The 11,061-nt window shown below is 46.9% G+C and overlaps 1 long non-coding RNA gene across 1 annotated transcript; it reads right to left on the bottom strand.

Moving 5' to 3' along the window:
- Positions 1 to 2,254: 2,254 nt before the first annotated feature.
- On the bottom strand, positions 2,255 to 8,076 carry LOC123735942 (uncharacterized). Its single transcript, XR_006765831.1, has 4 exons — positions 7,978 to 8,076; positions 4,837 to 5,005; positions 4,439 to 4,655; positions 2,255 to 2,529 (listed from the first exon to the last, which is right to left on the bottom strand). It is a non-coding gene; the product is annotated as an uncharacterized lncRNA (long non-coding RNA).
- Between the last annotated feature and the right edge of the window lie 2,985 nt (positions 8,077 to 11,061).

Below are 11,061 nucleotides of genomic sequence, written 5' to 3'. Positions count from 1 at the left end.
GGGTCTCTAATCAGAGGGGAGGGAGGGCATCTCCTTATTACTGTACCTCACCTCAGTCTCCTTCAAGTCTCTGGAGCTCACATCCTGGTCTGGGGTCTCTAATCAGAGGGAGGGGAGGGCATCTCCTTATTACTGTACCTCACCTCAGTCTCCTTCAAGTCTCTGGAGCTCACATCCTGGTCTGGGGTCTCTAATCAGAGGGAGGGAGGGAGGGCATCTCCTTATTACTGTACCTCACCTCAGTCTCCTTCAAGTCTCTGGAGCTCACATCCTGGTCTGGGGTCTCTAATCAGAGGGAGGGAGGGAGGGCATCTCCTTATTACTGTACCTCACCTCAGTCTCCTTCAAGTCTCTGGAGCTCACATCCTGGTCTGGGGTCTCTAATCAGAGGGAGGGGAGGGCTTCTCCTTATTACTGTACCTCACCTCAGTCTCCTTCAAGTCTCTGGAGCTCACATCCTGGTCTGGGGTCTCTAATCAGAGGGAGGGAGGGAGGGCATCTCCTTATTACTGTACCTCACCTCAGTCTCCTTCAAGTCTCTGGAGCTCACATCCTGGTCTGGGGTCTCTAATCAGAGGGAGGGAGGGAGGGCTACTCCTTATTACTGTACCTCACCTCAGTCTCCTTCAAGTCTCTGGAGCTCACATCCTGGTCTGGGGTCTCTAATCAGAGGGAGGGAGGGAGGGCATCTCCTTATTACTGTACCTCACCTCAGTCTCCTTCAAGTCTCTGGAGCTCACATCCTGGTCTGGGGTCTCTAATCAGAGGGAGGGAGGGAGGGCATCTCCCTTATTACTGTACCTCACCTCAGTCTCCTTCAAGTCTCTGGAGCTCACATCCTGGTCTGGGGTCTCTAATCAGAGGGAGGGAGGGGCATCTCCTTATTACTGTACCTCACCTCAGTCTCCTTCAAGTCTCTGGAGCTCACATCCTGGTCTGGGGTCTCTAATCAGAGGGAGGGAGGGAGGGCTACTCCTTATTACTGTACCTCACCTCAGTCTCCTTCAAGTCTCTGGAGCTCACATCCTGGTCTGGGGTCTCTAATCAGAGGGAGGGAGGGAGGGCTTCTCCTTATTACTGTACCTCACCTCAGTCTCCTTCAAGTCTCTGGAGCTCACATCCTGGTCTGGGGTCTCTAATCAGAGGGAGGGAGGGAGGGCATCTCCTTATTACTGTACCTCACCTCAGTCTCCTTCAAGTCTCTGGAGCTCACATCCTGGTCTGGGGTCTCTAATCAGAGGGGGGGAGGGAGGGCTTCTCCTTATTACTGTACCTCACCTCAGTCTCCTTCAAGTCTCTGGAGCTCACATCCTGGTCTGGGGTCTCTAATCAGAGGGAGGGAGGAGGGCATCTCCTTATTACTGTACCTCACCTCAGTCTCCTTCAAGTCTCTGGAGCTCACATCCTGGTCTGGGGTCTCTAATCAGAGGGAGGGAGGGAGGGCTACTCCTTATTACTGTACCTCACCTCAGTCTCCTTCAAGTCTCTGGAGCTCACATCCTGGTCTGGGGTCTCTAATCAGAGGGAGGGAGGGAGGGCATCTCCTTATTACTGTACCTCACCTCAGTCTCCTTCAAGTCTCTGGAGCTCACATCCTGGTCTGGGGTCTCTAATCAGAGGGAGGGAGGGCATCTCCTTATTACTGTACCTCACCTCAGTCTCTTTCAAGTCTCTGGAGCTCACATCCTGGTCTGGGGTCTCTAATCAGAGGGAGGGGAGGGCTACTCCTTATTACTGTACCTCACCTCAGTCTCCTTCAAGTCTCTGGAGCTCACATCCTGGTCTGGGGTCTCTAATCAGAGGGAGGGGAGGGCTACTCCTTATTACTGTACCTCACCTCAGTCTCCTTCAAGTCTCTGGAGCTCACATCCTGGTCTGGGGTCTCTAATCAGAGGGAGGGAGGGCATCTCCTTATTACTGTACCTCACCTCAGTCTCCTTCAAGTCTCTGGAGCTCACATCCTGGTCTGGGGTCTCTAATCAGAGGGAGGGAGGGAGGGCTACTCCTTATTACTGTACCTCACCTCAGTCTCCTTCAAGTCTCTGGAGCTCACATCCTGGTCTGGGGTCTCTAATCAGAGGGAGGGAGGGAGGGCTACTCCTTATTACTGTACCTCACCTCAGTCTCCTTCAAGTCTCTGGAGCTCACATCCTGGTCTGGGGTCTCTAATCAGAGGGAGGGAGGGAGGGCATCTCCTTATTACTGTACCTCACCTCAGTCTCCTTCAAGTCTCTGGAGCTCACATCCTGGTCTGGGGTCTCTAATCAGAGGGAGGGAGGGAGGGCTACTCCTTATTACTGTACCTCACCTCAGTCTCCTTCAAGTCTCTGGAGCTCACATCCTGGTCTGGGGTCTCTAATCAGAGGGAGGGAGGGTGTTGTGTGTGAAATCCCAGCCATGGTGGGATAAGGTAGAGTTCATATCTCTTTCTCTCCCTCTCCTCCTTTCTCAATCTCTCTCTCAGAAAAGGTTCTCTTCAAAGATGGCCATCAAGTCGCTCTGGAAGTTGATGTCAATGGTGTCCGCCATCTGTAGAGAGAGGGGGATGAGAGACAGAGCGAGAGAGAGAGAGGAATTAGATGCAGTGTTAATCTTTCCCATCTCTTCTCAGCTAAACTACCTCTCCTCTGTATTATTGTAATATAACTGAATATACATAATATAACAAGAATATACATATATTAATACGTATCTTTATGATGATTCTCTCCTCATCTCTCCTGCTATACTAGTATAACATGTTAGTATTATAGTAGTATAACTGCTATAAAGTATTACCACCTCTCTTCTGCTAAACTAGTATTTTATGTTAGTATTATAGTAGTATTACTGCTATAAAGTATTACCACCTCTCTCCTGCTATACCAGTATATTATGTTAGTATTATAGTAGTATTACTGCTATACTAGTATAACATGTTAGTATTATAGTAGTATTACTGCTATAAAGTATTACCACCTCTCTCCTGCTATACTAGTATAACATGTTAGTATTATAGTAGTATTACTGCTATAAAGTATTACCACCTCTCTTCTGCTAAACTAGTATTTTATGTTAGTATTATAGTAGTATTACTGCTATAAAGTATTGCCACCTCTCTCCTGCTATACCAGTATATTATGTTAGTATTATAGTAGTATAACTGCTATAAAGTATTACCACCTCTCTTCTGCTAGAAAAGTATATTATGTTAGTATTATAGTAGTATAACTGCTATAAAGTATTACCACCTCTCTTCTGCTAGAAAAGTATATTATGTTAGTATTATAGTAGTATTACTGCTATACAGTATTACCGCCTCTCTCCTGCTATACTAGTATAACATGTTAGTATTATAGTAGTATCACTGCTATAAAGTATTACCGCCTCTCTCCTACTATACTAGTATAACATGTTAGTATTATAGTAGTATTACTGCTATAAAGTATTACCGCCTCTCTCCTGCTATACTAGTATAACATGTTAGTATTATAGTAGTATTACTGCTATAAAGTATTACCACCTCTCTCCTGCTAAACTAGTATTTTATGTTAGTATTATAGTAGTATTACTGCTATAAAGTATTACCGCCTCGCTCCTGCTATACTAGTATAACATGTTAGTATTATAGTAGTATTACCGCCTCTCTCCTACTATACTAGTATAACATGTTAGTATTATAGTAGTATTACTGCTATAAAGTATTACCACCTCTCTCCTGCTATACTAGTATAACATGTTAGTATTATAGTAGTATTACTGCTATAAAGTATTACCACCTCTCTCCTGCTATACTAGTATAACATGTTAGTATTATAGTAGTATTACTGCTATAAAGTATTACCACCTCTCTCCTACTATACTAGTATAACATGTTAGTATTATAGTAGTATTACTGCTATAAAGTATTACCACCTCTCTCCTGCTATACTAGTATAACATGTTAGTATTATAGTAGTATTACTGCTATAAAGTATTACCGCCTCTCTCCTACTATACTAGTATAACATGTTAGTATTATAGTAGTATTACTGCTATAAAGTATTACCACCTCTCTCCTGCTATACTAGTATAACATGTTAGTATTATAGTAGTATTACTGCTATAAAGTATTACCGCCTCTCTCCTACTATACTAGTATAACATGTTAGTATTATAGTAGTATTACTGCTATAAAGTATTACCACCTCTCTCCTGCTATACTAGTATAACATGTTAGTATTATAGTAGTATTACTGCTATAAAGTATTACCACCTCTCTCCTGCTATACCAGTATATTATGTTAGTATTATAGTAGTATTACTGCTATAAAGTATTACCACCTCTCTCCTACTATACTAGTATAACATGTTAGTATTATAGTAGTATTACTGCTATAAAGTATTGCCACCTCTCTCCTGCTATACTAGTATAACATGTTAGTATTATAGTAGTATTACTGCTATAAAGTATTACCACCTCTCTCCTCCTCCTTTCCTGCTCGCGGCGTCTCGCCAGCTCCCTCTGCTGGTCCATGGCGTTCTGCTGCGGCCGAGGGTGTGGCCTGTTGAGTGGGAGGGGCCTGTGGGGAGTCGGCGGGAGGGGTTGAGGCGAAAGTTGCTCCTGGCGACGGCGAGTGTCCTCCTGGACACGCCCCCTCCCCTGCTGCTCCACAGAGTCCTCGTAGTCACGGCTACTGGAGAAGAGAAAGTGGAGTGTCAGAGGGGGATGAGCTTAGATGGGGTGCTAGAATGAGCTTCTCCCTTTATCCATCCTTCCCTTTTTTCTCACCATAGTTTCTACCTCGGCTGAGAGGTCTTCTCCCTCTCCTCCTCCTCCTCCTCCTCCCTTTCCCTCCCTCTATCCTTCCCTCTTACCGTAGTTTCTCCTGCTCTCTCCTGGCCTGTGCTTTTAGCTGTTTCTCTCTCTCCTTCTCTCGGGCGACGCGACGGACCTGTTCGAAGCTGTCGCTAGAGGAGCGGACAGCGGAGGCGGGGGTGGACTGAGAACGCTGGGCCAAGAACCCATGTTCTTTAACTTCACATCCTGGGAGGGGAGGGAGAAAGTGTAGTGGGAGGGGGAAGAGTGCCACACAGACATTTCGTTAACACCCACTTTTTAAAGACATTTCACCTCCATTTTAATAACACTGCCTTACAGGAGAAGTTATTCTTTTTTTTTACAACTAAATCTATTTTATTTATGTAAGTTGAATTTCATAGTAAGGGTCCAGACACTTTTTTTTTGTGATTTCACATGCTTTTGAGAAACTTACCCCAACCAGCAAATCATGTTTTTGGGAAACCCGAGCAAATCACATCCTCATTTTGTAGTTGTGTTTCGTTTAAAGCCTATTTATTGTTGTTACAAGCCGTGTTTCATTAAAGCCTGTGTAAAGTTAATTTGTTTCAATGTACCGGTAGGCACCTGCGGCTTATAGACATGTGCGACTTATTTATGTTCAAAATAATACTTTTTTTAAAATTCAGTGGGTTCGGCTTATATTCAGGTGCGCTTAATAGTCCGGGAAATTACGCCAGTTGTTCTGTATAGACGCATAAACACTCCCGTCTACAGACTTCCTTTGGACGACCGATATCTAATGAGGCTTTGGCTAGTTGTTCTGGACGACCGATATCTAATGAGGCTTTGGCTAGTTGTCCTGGACGACCGATATCTAATGAGGCTTTGGCTAGTTGTCCTGGACGACCGATATCTAATGAGGCTTTGGCTAGTTGTTCTGGACGACCGATATCTAATGAGGCTTTGGCTAGTTGTCCTGGACGACCGATATCTAATGAGGCTTTGGCTAGTTGTTCTGGACGACCGATATCTAATGAGGCTTTGGCTAGTTGTTCTGGACGACCGATATCTAATGAGGCTTTGGCTAGTTGTCCTGGACGACCGATATCTAATGAGGCTTTGGCTAGTTGTTCTGGACGACCGATATCTAATGAGGCTTTGGCTAGTTGTCCTGGACGACCGATATCTAATGAGGCTTTGGCTAGTTGTTCTGGACGACCGATATCTAATGAGGCTTTGGCTAGTTGTCCTGGACGACCCGATATCTAATGAGGCTTTGGCTAGTTGTTCTGGACGCACCGATATCTAATGAGGCTTTGGCTAGTTGTCCTGGACGACCGATATCTAATGAGGCTTTGGCTAGTTGTCCTGGACGACCGATATCTAATGAGGCTTTGGCTAGTTGTTCTGGACGACCGATATCTAATGAGGCTTTGGCTAGTTGTTCTGGACGACCGATATCTAATGAGGCTTTGGCTAGTTGTTCTGGACGACCGATATCTAATGAGGCTTTGGCTAGTTGTTCTGGACGACCGATATCTAATGAGGCTTTGGCTAGTTGTCCTGGACGACCGATATCTAATGAGGCTTTGGCTAGTTGTTCTGGACGACCGATATCTAATGAGGCTTTGGCTAGTTGTTCTGGACGACCGATATCTAATGAGGCTTTGGCTAGTTGTCCTGGACGACCGATATCTAATGAGGCTTTGGCTAGTTGTTCTGGACGACCGATATCTAATGAGGCTTTGGCTAGTTGTTCTGGACGACCGATATCTAATGAGGCTTTGGCTAGTTGTTCTGGACGACCGATATCTAATGAGGCTTTGGCTAGTTGTTCTGGACGACCGATATCTAATGAGGATTTGGCTAGTTGTTCTGGACGACCGATATCTAATGAGGCTTTGGCTAGTTGTTCTGGACGACCGATATCTAATGAGGCTTTGGCTAGTTGTTCTGGACGCACCGATATCTAATGAGGCTTTGGCTAGTTGTTCTGGACGACCGATATCTAATGAGGCTTTGGCTAGTTGTTCTGGACGACCGATATCTAATGAGGCTTTGGCCCCTGAAAAAGGGGAGAAATAATCCCGAGTGTGATACGGTATTGTTTCCTCACTGAGAACTTTTACTGTAATGAGGAAAAGACCGCGATTTCCCCGCGAACTTGGCTGGAGACCAGAGCAATCGATCTCAGGCTCATAGATTAAAGAGCATTTAGTAGATCACAGATTAACACTTTTCCCCTTCAATTTGGCACCACAAAATAAAGTAATCAATATAACGGTTTACACATTCCTTTTACAATTCTTACCTTTTGTACGCTTGATGGATTTTTTACTTTTTAACACAATTATATGAATGTTATCCATCTCTATCAACTAATACAGAATGCATGATATTTTTAACCTTAGATGTTTTAAGATCCTCACATACTATGAACTTACTAATACTTTTTAATGTATAACAGGCTATGAGTATTTCCTGTAACCTGTCACATATACAGGGGGTACCAGGTAGTAATGAGGCTATATACAGGGGGTACCAGGTAGTAATGAGGCTATATACAGGGGGTACCGGGTAGTAATGAGGCTATATACAGGGGGTACCGGGTAGTAATGAGGCTATATACAGGGGGTACCAGGTAGTAATGAGGCTATATACAGGGGGTACCAGGTAGTAATGAGGCTATATACAGGGGGTACCGGGTAGTAATGAGGCTATATACAGGGGGTACCGGGTAGTAATGAGGCTATATACAGGGGGTACCGGGTAGTAATGAGGCTATATACAGGGGGTACCAGGTAGTAATGAGGCTATATACAGGGGGGTACCGGGTAGTAATGAGGCTATATACAGGGGGTACCAGGTAGTAATGAGGCTATATACAGGGGGTACCAGGTAGTAATGAGGCTATATACAGGGGGTACCAGGTAGTAATGAGGCTATATACAGGGGGTACCAGGTAGTAATGAGGCTATATACAGGGGGGACCAGGTAGTAATGAGGCTATATACAGGGGGTACCAGGTAGTAATGAGGCTATATACAGGGGGTACCAGGTAGTAATGAGGTTATATACAGGGGGTACCAGGTAGTAATGAGGCTATATACAGGGGGTACCGGGTAGTAATGAGGTTATATACAGGGGGTACCAGGTAGTAATGAGGCTATATACAGGGGGTACCGGGTAGTAATGAGGTTATATACAGGGGGTACCTCCTCTCCTCTCTGACTAATGACTGACTCCTGGAGGATCCTGGGAGCGTCCGCGGACAGGATGGCGTGCGTTGCCACGGCGATGATCGTCCCCGCCCCCTCTCCCTCAGCATCTCCGCTGCCGCCACGAAACCCACCGCATCATCGGTGATGTCATCCTGACACACACACACACACACACACACACACACACACACACACACACACACACACACACACACAGAGACTGATAGATTATGGTAAAGGTCCTGAGGACAGGGTACTAACCTACCCAACCCTCTAACGGGGTACTAACCTACCCAACCCTCTAACAGGGTACTAACCTACCCAACCCTCTAACGGGTACTAACCTACCCAACCCTCTAACGGGGTACTAACCTACCCAACCCTCTAACAGGGTACTAACCTACCCAACCCTCTAACGGGTACTAACCTACCCAACCCTCTAACGGGTACTAACCTACCCAACCCTCTAACAGGGTACTAACCTACCCAACCCTCTAACGGGGTACTAACCTACCCAACCCTCTAACGGGGTACTAACCTACCCAACCCTCTAACGGGGTACTAACCTACCCAACCCTCTAACGGGGTACTAACCTACCCAACCCTCTAACGGGTACTAACCTACCCAACCCTCTAACGGGTACTAACCTACCCAACCCTCTAACAGGGTACTAACCTACCCAACCCTCTAACAGGGTACTAACCTACCCAACCCTCTAACGGGGTACTAACCTACCCAACCCTCTAACGGGGTACTAACCTACCCAACCCTCTAACAGGGTACTAACCTACCCAACCCTCTAACGGGTACTAACCTACCCAACCCTCTAACAGGGTACTAACCTACCCAACCCTCTAACAGGGTACTAACCTACCCAACCCTCTAACGGGGTACTAACCTACCCAACCCCCTAACAGGGTACTAACCTACCCAACCCCCTAACAGGGTACTAACCTACCCAACCCTCTAACAGGGTACTAACCTACCCAACCCTCTAACAGGGTACTAACCTACCCAACCCCCCTAACAGGGTACTAACCTACCCAACCCTCTAACAGGGTACTAACCTACCCAACCCTCTAACAGGGTACTAACCTACCCAACCCTCTAACAGGGTACTAACCTACCCAACCCTCTAACGGGGGTACTAACCTACCCAACCCTCTAACGGGGTACTAACCTACCCAACCCTCTAACAGGGTACTAACCTACCCAACCCTCTAACAGGGTACTAACCTACCCAACCCTCTAACGGGGTACTAACCTACCCAACCCTCTAACGGGGTACTAACCTACCCAACCCTCTAACGGGGTACTAACCTACCCAACCCCTCTAACAGGGTACTAACCTACCCAACCCTCTAACGGGGTACTAACCTACCCAACCCCTAACAGGGTACTAACCTACCCAACCCCTAACAGGGTACTAACCTACCCAACCCTCTAACAGGGTACTAACCTACCCAACCCTCTAACAGGGTACTAACCTACCCAACCCTCTAACAGGGTACTAACCTACCCAACCCTCTAACGGGGTACTAACCTACCCAACCCTCTAACGGGGTACTAACCTACCCAACCCTCTAACAGGGTACTAACCTACCCAACCCTCTAACAGGGTACTAACCTACCCAACCCTCTAACAGGGTACTAACCTACCCAACCCTCTAACAGGGTACTAACCTACCCAACCCTCTAACTGGGTACTAACCTACCCAACCCTCTAACGGGGTACTAACCTACCCAACCCTCTAACGGGGTACTAACCTACCCAACCCTCTAACGGGTACTAACCTACCCAACCCCTAACGGGTACTAACCTACCCAACCCTCTAACAGGGTACTAACCTACCCAACCCCCTAACAGGGTACTAACCTACCCAACCCCTAACAGGGTACTAACCTACCCAACCCTCTAACAGGGTACTAACCTACCCAACCCTCTAACAGGGTACTAACCTACCCAACCCTCTAACAGGGTACTAACCTACCCAACCCTCTAACAGGGTACTAACCTACCCAACCCTCTAACAGGGTACTAACCTACCCAACCCCTCTAACAGGGTACTAACCTACCCAACCCTCTAACTGGGTACTAACCTACCCAACCCTCTAACGGGTACTAACCTACCCAACCCTCTAACGGGTACTAACCTACCCAACCCTCTAACGGGGTACTAACCTACCCAACCCCTAACGGGGTACTAACCTACCCAACCCCCTAACGGGGTACTAACCTACCCAACCCTCTAACGGGGTACTAACCTACCCAACCCTCTAACGGGGTACTAACCTACCCAACCCTCTAACGGGGTACTAACCTACCCAACCCTCTAACGGGTACTAACCTACCCAACCCTCTAACGGGTACTAACCCACCAACCCTCTAACGGGTACTAAGCTACCCAACCCTCTAACGGGTACTAAGCTACCCAACCCTCTAACGGGTACTAACCTACCCAACCCTCTAACGGGGTACTAACCTACCCAACCCTCTAACGGGGTACTAACCTACCCAACCCTCTAACGGGTACTAACCTACCCAACCCTCTAACGGGTACTAACCTACCCAACCCTCTAACGGGGTACTAACCTACCCAACCCTCTAACGGGGTACTAACCTACCCAACCCTCTGACGGGTACCAACCTACCCAACCCTCTAACGGGGTACTAACCTACCCAACCCTCTAACGGGGTACTAACCTACCCAACCCTCTAACGGGGTACTAACCCACCCAACCCTCTAACAGGGTACTAACCTACCCAACCCTCTAACAGGGTACTAACCTACCCAACCCTCTAACTAACAGGGTACTAACCTACCCAACCCTCTAACTAACAGGGTACTAACCTACCCAACCCCCTAACAGGGTACTAACCTACCCAACCCTCTAACAGGGTACTAACCCACCCAACCCTCTAACAGGGTACTAACCTACCCAACCCTCTAACAGGGTACTAACCTACCCAACCCTCTAACTAACAGGGTACTAACCTACCCAACCCTCTAACTAACAGGGTACTAACCTACCCAACCCCCTAACAGGGTACTAACCTACCCAACCCTCTAACAGGG

The sequence above is a fragment of the Salmo salar genome, unplaced genomic scaffold, assembly GCF_905237065.1.
Source record: "Salmo salar unplaced genomic scaffold, Ssal_v3.1, whole genome shotgun sequence".
Lineage (NCBI taxonomy): Eukaryota > Metazoa > Chordata > Actinopteri > Salmoniformes > Salmonidae > Salmo > Salmo salar.
Note: the sequence above shows the minus strand (reverse complement) of the source record. Positions and strands in the feature narration are given on the sequence as shown.